Source organism: Procambarus clarkii, chromosome 62 (assembly GCF_040958095.1).
Source record: "Procambarus clarkii isolate CNS0578487 chromosome 62, FALCON_Pclarkii_2.0, whole genome shotgun sequence".
NCBI lineage: Eukaryota > Metazoa > Arthropoda > Malacostraca > Decapoda > Cambaridae > Procambarus > Procambarus clarkii.
Window position 1 is genome coordinate 12,217,075 of NC_091211.1, and position 14,034 is coordinate 12,231,108.

The window sequence follows — 14,034 nt, forward strand, 5'->3', positions numbered from 1 at the left end:
AACCAAGGGATACCACCTACCAGGGCAGCCAGGGAGGCCGAGTGCGGGCCAGTGCAGGAAGGGTGTGTCGTCCCCAGCGGTGCTCCCCCTTTTCAACAGGGGAGTTCTACTACTTCGATCATTCTCCCACACTGGTGCTAAGACCCCAGTCCCCCTATCGCCCTAGCCTGGACACCCAACCATCCACTCAGGGCGGCCTCTCACAGGCGACCCCTCCAGCGGGTGGTCCGATGGCTCACAAGGCCCCTACATGGTGCCCCTCAGCACGTACACCACCCAAAGAGGGGGCACAGGCAACCCACACCTGTCCCAGGGAGGTGTACGTGAGCGCCTCACCACGGCAAGGAGGCACCACGGAGGGGTTAAGGAAAGTAGTCTTTACCCTAGTTGCAATTGTAAACCTTGCATCCTGCTTATGGGGACCAAGGTATTTAACATAAGGTAGAGGGGTAAAGTGATTTATTGTATTTATGTATATGGGGGGTTATTAGAGGTAAGGTAAGGTAATTATCAAAAGAAGGCACCAAACCGGGAAGGCTATGTAGCACCATCAAAGTGCGAAATAATCAGAGGGCCCTAAATATTACCAAGAATGCCAATACGAGAACAAAAATGCATAAGGCGAACGATATCAAAAGTATCCGATTCACCTAGAACTCTATCGAGGGACAAGTGACCGCGAGGGACGGTCAGAAAGCAAGACACACGCTCGTCCTGGAAGTCAGGACATTCAACAAGGATATGTAGAACTGTAAGAGAGACAACACAATGTGGACAATAAGGAGCAGGGCGGCGCTCCATTAAGTGACCGTGGGTTAAGCGAGTATGGCCAACCCGCAGCCTTGCCAAGGAGTTTCCCACCGCCGGTTACAGTGGTAGGAGGAAGGCCACGGGGACACACTACGTTTGAGAGTACACAGCTTGTTACTAACTACAGAGGACCAACAACCCTGCCAATGGGCAAGGATGGAGGAGTGAATAACAGGATAAAAGTCGGAATAAGGAATACCTTTACAGGAGATGGGACAAGAACGGATAGCTTCTTTAGCAGCAGCATCCACAAGCTCATTGAAAGAAACACCAATATGGCTGGGAACCCAGCAAAACTCTACCGATTTAAACTTACTAGAAATAAGAAACAGCCAATGTTGAATCTCGATGACCATCGGATGGATAGAATTAAAGGACCCTGAAGCCATGAGGGCACTACGAGAGTCAACTACAACCACAAAGGAGGAATGAGAATGAGAAAGCAAGAGACGGAGAGCATAGAGAATAGCACAAAGTTCTGCCCTAGCCTCCGAAGGGAGGCGACACATATAAGTACGGTCAGGAAAAACAACAGAGTAGCCCACACCGTCCGCAGACTTAGACCCATCGGTGAAGACGGAAATAGAGTGGGAATGCGAAGAAAAGTGCTCAAGGAAGAGGCTTTTCAGGATCGTTGGAGGGGTAAAAGCTTTAGTAATGCAAGTCAAGGACGTACAAAACTTGGGAAGGGGGACTGTCCACAAAGGCAAGGAACAATATGAGGAGAAACATTAAAAATATGAACAGAAAGAAAATCCTTTAAGCGAGATAACCGAACAGAAAGAGGGAGACGATGAAGAGGAACAGGTGCTACAAGAGGAGTAAAAGTTAAAGCACGACAGAGGCGAGAGGAAGGATGTTGTAAAGACCGTGCAAGATAGCAAAGACAGTAGCGATCACGGCGGTCCTGAAGAGAGAGAAAGCCAGTGTCAACATACAGGGGGTTATTAGAGGGTTTAATAGATAAGGACAAAGCTAGGAGTATCTTTTATTCCTGCTTAGAGTGGAGTAGGGTATTACCTGAGACGGCAGACATTATTCTAGCCAAACAAGTATTCATTGCTGGGAATATTCTTTCGCTGGGGGGGGGGGGGGCTACCTGTTTCCACTATTTTAGAAACTACTTTGATTGTAACTATTGGCCCTCTAAGTACAACCACCTGGCCCCCATTTCAGTGTCACTTCAGGACATTAACGTAACATCAAGATTATTGTGCCTTGTAATAGCTTTAAGTCTTTGTGAATAAATATTATTGTTGTTGCGAAAAAGAAAAGTGCCATTATGTCAATACCTTCCAACATTATTCTCTTACCCATGCTGCAACATACTAAGCTTCCTTGCACTTCATGAAGGCCTGCTTCTGGACTTGAACCTGATTCATAGCCATTATCACTGAATATTAAATTCAGTGTGAGAATCTGCAAGCTACCCTTAAGATTGCCATAGGCATTAGAGGAGCCTAATGACTTAATGGTCATTAAGCTCCACTAAATTTGGAAATTTAAAGGAAATACAAAGGTATTTGTCAATCCGTAAGAAATTATGAATTTACATATACTGAAGCAGTTATTTATTTATTTATTTACTAGCAGTACCCGCCACGCGTTGCTGTGGCTCAGTCTGGTAAAATGGGAAAGAAACAAAGAAAAGAGAAAGTGTATGTTTCTAATATGTTTAATTTCACAATGCTTGTAGGTATACAATATTTTTTGTTGTTCCATTGTCTGTGGAGTGGATATGTAGAGATTGTCTGGTTTGCCGACTGTTAGAATTTTTTTTTTTTTTTTTTTTTTTTTTTTTTTTTTTTTTTTTTTTTTTTTTTTTTTTTTTTTTTTTTTTTTAGATATATACAAGAGTTGTTACATTCTTGTACAGCCACTAGTACGCGTAGCGTTTCGGGCAGGTCCCTGGAATACGATCCCCTGCCGCGAATTATCGTTTTTCATCCAAGTACACATTTTGCTGTTGCGTTAAACAGAGGCTACAGTTAAGGAATTGCGCCCAGTAAATCCTCGGATACGAACCCATGACATAGCGCTCGCGGAACGCCAGCCGAGTGTCTTACCACTACACCACGGAGACTATTGTTGCTGTTATGGGGAGTATAAAGTATAAAAGAGAAGGGCCAACAGCTAGAATCAGGATGTATCAAAATTAGTGGCATAAATAGGCCCGGGCCCCAAGGAATATAGGTTCCTATTTATAATAATAATAATAATAATAATTTTTATTTAGGTAAAGGTACATACATAAAGAGATTTTACAAAGTTTGTTGGCTTTATAGATAGAGCTAGTACATACAATGCCTAAAGCCACTATTACGCAAAGCGTTTCGGGCAGGAAAAAACACTAATGACTAAAGCTTAAAACTAATGGGTAAAAAGAATAAAATGTGTTGAGTACAAATAAAAATAGAGGTAAAAGAGGGGGGAACATTGTTGAAAAAGCAGCTCAAATACAATTACAAATTATTACAGAAAATTACATTCAAACAGCGTTGAATTGCAAAAAAAAAAAAAAAAAAAAAAAAAAAAAAAAAAAAAAAAAAAAAAAAAAAAAAAACATACATACATGGGTTGACAACAGAGGGGTAAGGTAGGTTACAGGGAATTTATTAGGTATAGCTTCGTTTTTAACTTAAACTGGTTGAGAGAGGTACAGTCTTTAACATGGTTGGGAAGGTCATTCCACATTCTGGGCCCCTTGATTTGTAGAGCATTTCTGGTTTGATTTATGCTTTAAGGTTTTAGAAACAGATCTGTCGTCTGGGATACAATCATCTACACCACTACAACAGGATTAATGGATACACCTCAAAAACTAACTTATTTATTAAACCCTCTTAACAACCCCCCCATATACATTAACAACAATAACAATAACTACTTTACCACACTATCTTACGTTAAAAGCCTTGGTCCACATAAGCAGGATACAATGTTTTACAATTAGGACAAGCTAGGGTAAAGTCTACTGGTAGAGAACTTGAAGGCTTGAAGCAGCCTAGGGTAGTTAAGCCCCACGTGGTACCCTAGTCGAACACAACATTTAGGGATGCCCAAAACACTGGCTTATACTACACAATATCGATACCAATCACACAAGCCTATCTAGTAGGACGGTCACACGGGTTTTGTACTTATCTTAGTAGTGTATATTAGCTTAAGGTAAGGGAAGGGAGGAGGAGGAGGAGAACCGAGGCAGAGCCCCACAGAAAGGTCTTGTCACCACACAGCCAGAACAGAAGAAAGCATTAGCCTTCGGGCTTCCTCACTATGAATCGCTGCCGGCCGGATACTCAACTAATTGCACAGCAGCCCTCAATATAAGTTTACTCAGACCTACTTTACTAATAGTTCTAATCATTACTAAACATAGCTGATAACTAGTTCACTAACTAATAATCAACAAGAACCTCAGAGTCTGAATGCTCTGTGACAAACAATATTCATCTTACGTTTGGCAAGGATGACGGGAATATTGCAGAATCAAGGTTCACGGGAACCTGCATGTAATTGTTATTGTAAATGACTATCCTTCTCACATGATCCAATTCTCGAATTAATGTAAAGTAATTAGAGCTAAATTTGATCTCTGGTTTCCGACTAAGGAACCCAGGGTCGTAACACCGACTCTAGAACACTCAACATATAATTGTCCACGTGAGAAGCAATCCGTGTCTAGATATATAAACGGCACAATTCTAAAGATTGACCCTTAGCTTTGTTGATGGTGATTGCAAACGCCAATCGAATTGGAAATTACAATCTCTTAAATTTAAATGGCATATCTATTGGAATCATAGGAATGCGAGGAATGAGGACATCTTCCCCTTTGAAAGGTCCTGTCAGATTGTTGCTTCTAAGACGTCGCTGGTTAATTTTTTTGCTGCAAGGCGCATGGCGTTGCAAAGTTTTGGTTGGTTAATATTTCGCAACATGATAATTGTCAAGCCTATTTTCAATTGCCGTACGTGTGATGGTATCCCTGGCAGATCGAGTAAATTAAAAAATTCTGTTGGATAGTTAACCGTTTCATCTGCTTCCTCAACAGTGTCGACGGACTTGTATGTGACTGCCTCGCTTTAAATGTTACACTGAATAATATTGTTAAGGTCGAAGACGTTTTGTTCTTGGCCACAAAGAATCACTCAGCCAATCGTGATTCTTATAATTGGTTTCAATATTGGGAAATACTTTTCAATCATTTCTTCTTTTGACGTCACTAAATTGCAGAAGTTTTGAGGCAATGAAATTCGTCCCGAGGTCAGATCAACCGGCACGTTTACATTCCCAATTTCTAGAAATTGATGTGAGAATATCTCAGCTGATGGATCGTTTTGCAGTAGCTACATAACTACACGCATATTTGTATTTAGTTTAAATGTCTTTACGTGGCACCACAAAGTAGAGTATTTCAGGCAACCATTTATTTCGTCCGCTGGTGTCGATCGAGGAATTACAGGTAATGTTTGCCTGAAATCTCCTGCAAGCAATGTTAATGTGTTCCCAAATGGTCTGATGTTTCCACGCAAATCTTGCAATGATCGATCAAGAGCCTCGAACGATTTTTGTGGGGCATTGTGCATTCATCCCAAACAATAAGTTTGCATTTCTGCAATACTTTTCCCATGCCGGATGCATTGGAAATGTTGTACGTTGGAGTGTCACTGAATTGCATGGTCAGTGGCGATTTCAAAGTCTAAGTAGCAGTTCTTCTACCTGGTAGCAATGTCGCAGCAATTCCAGACGACACATGAGGTAAGCTTATGCCATTTTGGGATCGAATTGCTGCCAGAATCAATCTACTGTAACCCTGCGATTATTTGGGATTCGAATATCCGGAAAACGCCCTTATACGACCAAAATCGTGATCAGATAAAGTTATCACAATATCTGGCCAAAATGGCCACAGGAACCGGATAAAAGCTGGTTTGGCAGGATGAAAATTCGGCCATACCGTATTAATCGCGTCTGTGGCTCTAGACGCATGGTGGGGGAGGGGGTGGGATGGGAGGGTGGGAGGGGAACGTCGGGAAGGACCACCTGGGTACAGGAATTAAAGGAAGGGGTAAAGGAATTACCTTTAATTTTAGAACAATTAATCATAGTCAAAAACAAATGAAATAAGTACTAATATACTAATAATTATGTAATAACAAATAAATAAGCTTCCTAAAAGCAATGTGCACAGGCTGAAGTTTCCTTATAAAATATTGAGAGTTTTTTCCTCCTGGCGGCCTACATAACGTGCTATAGCTGCCCCAAGTGGACCCGTCCAACACTGGTCAACTTATGTGCGTCCGTCCCTCGTTTTATACACAGTGCTGCGCCATTAGTGAAATATTTTTTTAAATAACTTTTTTATTTTCATAGTAACTTTAAACATTTTTGGCCATGACTGTGTCTCGTAGCAGCATCAATTGTTCTGGAGGTGTTAAGAGGAAGAATGTTGTCCTAGCAATTAACGATAAGTTACGTGTTGTTCAGCCAGTGAGGCGTCACAGGCAGCCAAATGCCTTCAACAAGTGAGGCGCCACAGGCAAGCCAAGCACCTTCAACAAGTGAGGCGCAAGCAAGCGCCTTCAACAAGTGAGGCTTCACAGGCAAGCCAAATGCCTTCAACAATTCAGGCTTCACAGGCAAGCCAAGCGCCTTCAACAAGTGAGGTGCAAGCAAGCGCCTTTAACAAGTAAGTAATTATCATAAGAAGGCACCAAACCGGGAAGGCTATGTAGCACCATCAAATGCGCAAAATAATCAGAGGACGCTAAATATCACCAAGGATGCCAATACGAGAACAAAAACGCATAAGGCGAACGATATCAAAAGTATCTGAGTCACCAAAAATTCTATTGAGGGACAGGCGGTCGGAAAGCAAGACACACGCTCGTCCTGGAAGACAGGACATTCAAGAAGGACATGCACGACCGTAAGAAGGACAATGCAATTAAGACAATAAGGAGCAGAGCGGCGCTCCATCAAGTGACCATGGGTTAAGCGAGTATGGACAATTCGCAACCTCGCCAGAGCTGTTTCCCATCGCCGGTTACGGTGGTAGGAGGATGGCCTTGAGGAAACAAAAAATTTAAGAGTACGTAGTTTGTTACCAGTAAGAGATGACCAAGAACCTTGCCAACGGGTAAGGATGGAGGAATGGATAACCGGGTAAAAGTTGGAATATGGAATACCTTTATGAGAGATGGGACAAGAGCGGATAGCTTCCTTGGCGGCAGCATCCGCACTCTCATTTAAAGACACACCAATATGGCTGGGAACCCAACAAAACTCAACCGACAAAAATTTACTGTGAACAAGAAACAGCCAATGTCTGGATCTCGACAACTACTGGATGAACGAGATTAAAGGACCCGAGAGCCATGAGGGCACTACGAGAGTCAACAACAACTACAAAGGAAGACTGACAACGAGAAAGCAGGAGACAAAGAGCATAGATAATAGCATAAAGCTCCGCTGTACAGATGCTTGTCTCCGGAGCTAAGAGACACATATAAGTGCGATCAGGAAAAACAACAGAGTAGCCAACACCGTCCGCAGACTTAGACCCATCGGTGAAGACAGAAACGGAGCGGGAGTGAGAAGAAAAGTGCTCAAGGAAAAGGCGTTTTAGAACAGTAAGAGGGGTAAAAGCTTTAGTGATGCGGGTCAAGGATGTACAAAACTGCAGAAGGGGGGACTCTCCACAGGGGCAAAGAAGGAACAACACGAGGAGAAACATTAGAAACATGAACGGAAAGAGAATCCTGTAAGCGAGATAACCGAACAGAAAGAGGGAGGTGGTGAAGAGGAACAGGAACCGCAGGAGGGGTAAAAGTTAAAGCACGACAGAGGCGAGAGGAAGGATGTTGTAAGAACCGCACAAGATAGCGAAGACAGTAGCGATCACGGCGGTCCTGGAGAGACAGGAAGCCAGTGTCAACATACAAGCTAAGAACGGGAGTCGAACGAAAGGCACCAGAACTGAGGCACAACCTAGTATGGTGAAAGCATCAAGACGGCGAAGAGTAGAAGGAGAAGCAGACGAGTAAGCAGGGCAACCATAATCGAGCTTAGACAGGACGAGAGAGGAATGTAAAGCAAGGAGTGCGCGCCTATCCGCTCCCCAAGAAGTATGGGATAATAGCCGATGGAGGGCAAGGGCCTTAGAGCACTTAACACGGAGGTAAGAGATATGGGGAGACCAAGATAAACGAGTGTCAAAGAATAACCCCAAAAGCTTCGCGGAATCTTTGTACTCAAGGGGATGACCATAAAGTGACAAAGAGGGACGAAGAACGACCCGTTTCCGAGTAAATGTCATGAAACAAGTCTTAGTAGAAGAGAACTTGAAGCCATGATCGGTGGCCCAAGACGGCACTGCATCAATCACAAGTTGAAGCCGGCGTTGAAGGAAAGGCGAATCATCACCCTGACAGCAAAGGGTAAGATCATCGACATAGAGAGCGGAAAAGACGCCTGAAGGAAGAGAGGAAAGAAGACCATTGAGGGCAACCAGAAAAAGAGTAGTGCTCAGAACACTACCCTGGGGCACACCTTCATATTGCTGAAAAGAGGCAGGGAGAGCGGTACCAAGCCTCACCCGAAAGGAACGACGAGAGAGGAAGCTGCGGAGAAAGAGAGAGAGATGACCACGATGGCCAAAAGAATGAAGCTGGGATAGAATATGATACCGCCAAGTGGTGTCGTAAGCCTTTTCCAGGTCAAAAAGGACGGCAACAATGGAGGTCTTCACAGCAAAAGCAGTATGAATATAAACCTCCAAGTTCACCAATACATCTGTTGTGCTGCGGCACTTGCGTAAACCAAATTGAGAAGGGAAGAGGTGGTGATGGTGTTCCAGGAACCACATCGGCCGAACGTTAACCATACGTTCAAAGTGTTTGCAGACACAACTTGTGAGGTCAATAGGGCGAAAGTCCTTAGGGGATGTTCCTAGAGACTCTGGTTTGTGAACAGGGAGGACAACGGCATCGAGCCAGTCCTCAGAGACTGACGACGACTCCCAGATCCGATTATACAGACTCAGTAAATACTGAGACATGCATGGAGGGAGATGGCGAAGCATCTCATAATGAATGCCATCGGAGTCTGCTGCCGTAGAACCGCAGAGGGCCAGGGCAGAACGAAGTTCTGAGAGAGAGAGAAGGGATTGTTATAGGGAGTCGAAGACGAGTTCAGAAATCGAAAGGACGAGATTCAAGGACAGGTTTACGAAGAAGGAAAGATTGGGGAAGATGAAGACTAGAGCTAACAGAAGAAAAGTGGGAACCTAGTTCGGTAGCAACCTGCAACGGGTCCGCCACAAGAGTACCATGGAGGTGAAGAACCGGTGAAATATCGGGAACGAACTTACCTGCTATCTTGCGGATACGCTTCCCGATCTGTGGCAGAGGAGTTTCGGACGTAATGGTGGAGACATAAGATGCCCAACATTCACGTTTAGCCGTACGGATGGGGAAATGGTCACTGCCATGGAGGTCATCAAGAACCTGCCACATGAAATCTAAGTAAAGAGAAGACGAGCAAAGAGAAAGATCAAGACAGGAAAGGGTGCGAGTCCGAGAGTCCAAATGTGTGGGCTCACCAGAATTCAGAAGAGACAGGGAAGAAGAGAGGATAAACGGCTCAAGAAGGCAACCTCGGGTGTTCGTCAGAACATCATCCCAAAGGGAATGACGACAATTGAAATCACCCAGAAGGGGCACAGGCTCCAGCAAGGAGTCCAGTAGGTGTTTCAGATCAGGAAGAGAAAGCGGGACACTCGGGGGGAGATAAAGGGAACAAACGGTGTACCATTTCCTCACAAAGATACGAGCAGCAGAACAATAGAGAGGCGAAGGAAAGAGTAAGGGGACAAAGGGAACATCAGAGCGAATCAAGAGAGCAGAAGAATTAGGAGTCCCAGCAACAGCTGGGGGGGGGGGAGAGAAAGGAATAGCCTCGAAAGTGACCAGGACGAGCTCCAAGCATCGGCTCCTGGAGACTCACGCAAAGGGGCAAAAACTGCAAAATCAGAAGTTGGAGTTCAAGGAAATTGGCGTAATAACCTCGAACATTCCATTGAAGAATAGACATCGGCGAGAAGAGAAAGGACAACAACAGAGAACAAGGAAGAAACAAAGGCGAAAAGCAACATAGCATGTTAAAGATCAGGGTCAGCAAAGTCAGGGTAAGGGGGCATGGGAAAACTGAGGAAAGATGGAGGGAATGAAGCAGGAGAACAGACCAGAGGTGGATGGGCGGGGTCCGGAGGAGGAGGAGGAAGAGGAGGAGACAACCGAGAGCAGCAGTCAAGGACAGCAGCAGGAAAAAGAGGAGTAGAAAGAGGGGAGCGCACCTCAGCAAGGGCAGCAAACGGGAGGGAAGCGGGGGTCAAAGAAACCTCCACAGAAGGAGCAGGGGGCGCAACCACCGAAATGGGAGGGGAAGGAGCGATAGAGTCAGTGGTAGGGGCCAAGGAAGAAAGCGAAGCCTACTTACCCGCCGGGGAGGAGGAAGGAGAGGAGCCAGGCTTACGCTTCTGACTTAAAGAGACAGGTGGCCCAGCAACTACGTACCGGGCAACGGATTCCAGAGCCTCAACAGGAGAAGCTGAACGAGAGCACACACGACGGCCGTTAGGAGAGCGATGGACATCAGCCCGCACCGGCAAGCGGCGGGGAGAGTCAATAGACGGTGGAGAAGGATGGGAAGGAGGATCGGAGAGAGACGATGAAGAAGACACAGGAGACATGACTGACCGGGCAGAAAGAAGGGGAGCCCCAGACAGAGGACCAGGAGGGGGGGACCCTTCGGGACAGAACTCAAAGGAACAGAGGAAGGGGCAGTGGGCGTATCAGGGTCCAAGGCCCGGAAACGGTTGTGAGTCTGAGGAAGGTGGGAAGGACGAGGAGAGGAAGAGAGCAACACGCAAGCGTAAGAGACGTTAACATAAGGCAAGAGCTGGCGAACCTGGCGTCTCGCCTTAGTAAAAGATAAACGCTCCCGGTGCTGCAAGTTGAGGACGGCTGCCTCAAGCTTGTAATGGATACACGCACAGGAGAAGGTAGGATGGGCCTCACCACAGGTGAGGCAGAGAGCCTGGGAAGAAGTGCACTCCGACTTAGAGTGACCTTCGCTCCCACACAAAGGACAGAGAGAGACAGTCCCAGAGCAGCGGAGAGCACCATGCCCAAACCTCCGGCACTTGTTACAGAGCCTAGGAGAAGGAATGTACTCCTGGACAGAGCACCTGGCACCAGCAAGAATGACAGAGGAGGAGGAGGAGGAAAGGTCCTACCATCAAAGGTAATCTTGACAACCCGAAGGGGTTGACGGCGACGACCATGAGGGGGGACGAGTAACGTGTCTACCTGGAGGACAGAATGGCCTTGGGTATAGAGGATATGCCGAATATCCGCGTGGCAGTCCTGCAGATTCCGAACACCGGTCGCAACATCGGGCGGGAGCAGAATAGTGCAAACACTGGCATTCAACTGAGCGTTCTTTGAGACCCGAACAGGGGTCTCGCCAAGGCAGGATAAGGCAGCCAAGTGGGAAGCTGCATCCTGAGAAGGAGCAGCAACAACACGTGTACCGAGACGAGTGGAGTTGAAGGTAACAGAGGCATCCACGGAATCAACAAGATGGCGATGGAGGGAGAAATCGTCAGGAGGTGCAGAATCAAGAGGGAGGAGATCAAAGTATTTGGCCCACGAAGCGGGACCAAACAAGGCTTGATAGGCATCAGGACGGGAAGGAATTGAGCGAGTGCGGCCGTGTTGAGGACGGCGGTGAGAACCCCCAGAGAGAGAGGGTTAAAAGGCGCAGTAGTCACAACCAGAGATTGAGCCGTGCCAGGGGACGAGGTAGTCATCAATGGGGGCTTGGGGCTCGACCCAACCACAGAGGAGGGAGGGTAGCCGAGGGGAGTAGTCAGAGAGGCAAAAGGAGGAGCAAGGTTGGGGCCCAATGCAACGGAGGCTATAGAGCCCGGTCTTCCAACATGGACTAACTTGGGGGCTTGGTCGCCCACCCCACGAGCCTGAGACAATAAAGGAGAAACAGAATGCAACATGGGTACGAAAAAGAAACATTCATTCACGAATGTGCCCCCACACCCACCATGGAGCCACAATTAGAGGCAGGACACCCAACAAGAAGCTATCGCCGATCATGCTGGGGCCTTCTAGGGGTGCGTTGTGAGTATATGCCCCACAAACGCCACCTTAAGAACCGTCAGTCCGTCTAGATCGGGTTCAGTGACGAAAGGAGGATTGACAATAAAAGGTTCCCCTCGCTCTCGACGTTGGATATTACAGTTCTACGGGTGCAAGAGTATGCCTCCTCAAGCACCCGGGCGTCAAAATAGAAGAAGTCCAAAGGAATAACCAAAACAAGCAAAAGGTCGGCAGGAAACAACAAGCAGATAGGAGAAGAGGGGGGGGGGGGAAGAAAAACGAAACAGAAGGAAAAGGAAAAGTTGTTCAGCACAATTAGAGAGGACAGCAGCAGGAGCACAAAGTCACAAAAGGTCAGAGGACTGTCCCAAGGAGCATCACACTCCAGCAGCCGCCCACTAAGCCCCCCTCATGGCATCAACGAGCTGACCAGGGAGGGGGGAAGAATAAGAGTAGTAGTAAGGAGGGTTCACAAAGTGGATATACAGCTGGTGCCACCCGCCCAGCAAACATTTTCATGTTTTAAAACATCCTAAAAACGACATTTCATTGTTTTCAGCACGTTTATAATTACGTTTAGAAAAGGTTTTTTGAGAACTTTTATATACAACCTTAGAACGTAAATAATTAACATTTCTAAAAACTTTTTATGATCTTTTAATTACCTACATTAAAACGTTTAGGGTAAATTAGGGTATAATAATTTTGTAATTCATATCTGAAATAGAAAGGGAGAGAAAGAAAGAAGACATATCTGAGATAGAAATGGACATCCTATATTTGTATGTGTAAATTACAAATAAATAGGGTACAAAAAGAGAATTAAAATATTATATTTATTTAATTAAGAATGAGTAATACAACAAAATATATGTAATAGCTCAAAATATATAGACTATATCTATAACAGAATATAAAAGTAAAAATTTAAAAATCTATAAAAATCTATATATGCAATATGTGAACACAATAGATTTTGTGATCAAGCAGCCTGTGATTCATGTCATGCTGAGATCAGTCTGACGTTATAAGCAGTTATTGTTACTTAAAACTAAAACAAGTAAAATTTTCCGAGTATACATATAACACTATAGTTTTTCTATGACTAATAATAAAAATCTATTAATCAAAAGTTTAGGACAAATTAACTAAAAATAAAAATCTACAAGTGAATGTAAACACAGTCAAGTATAATATTCATGTAGAAAGAGAAAGAAAAAGAGAGAGAAGGAAAGAAAGAGAAAGAAAGAAAGGGAGAAAGAGAAAGAAAAGAAAAAAGTCATGTATAATATTCATATTAGCACCATGCAATATAACTTAGATTAAGTAAAAAATCTCAGACATTTTTAAATCAAATGAAATATGAGAGCCAGAGAGAGAGACCCAGAGCCAGAGAGAGAGAGTGAGAGCCAGAGAGAGAGCGCCACAGAGCCAGAGAAATAGAGAGCCAGAGAGAGAGAGAGCGTGAGCCAGAGAGAGAGAGAGTCAGAGAGAGAGAGAGAGCCAGAGAGAGAGAGAGAGCCAGAGAGAGAGAGAGAGAGAGCCAGAGAGAGAGAGAGCCAGAGAGAGAGAGAGAGAGAGAGAGAGCCAGAGAGAGAGAGAGAGAGAGAGAGAGCCAGAGAGAGAGAGCCAGAGAGAGCTAGAGAGAGAGAGAGCCAGAGAGAGCGAGAGCCAGAGAGAAAGAGAGCCAGAGAGAGCGAAAGAGCCAGAGAGAGCGAGAGAGCCAGAGAGAGCGAGAGAGAGAGAGAGAGAGAGAGAGAGAGAGAGAGAGAGAGAGAGAGAGAGAGAGAGAGAGAGAGAGAGAGAGAGAGAGAGAGAGAGACAGAGAGACAGAGCCAGAGAGAGAGAGCCAGAGAGAGCGAGAGAGCCAGAGAGAGAGAGAGAGCCAGAGAGAGCGAGAGAGCCAGAGAGAGAGAGAGAGAGAGACAGAGCCAGAGAGAAAGAGAGAGCCAGAGAGAGAGAGAGAGAGCCAGAGAGAGCCAGAGAGAGAGAGAGAGCCAGAGAGAGAGAGAGAGCCAGAGAGAGAGAGAGAGCCAGAGAGAGA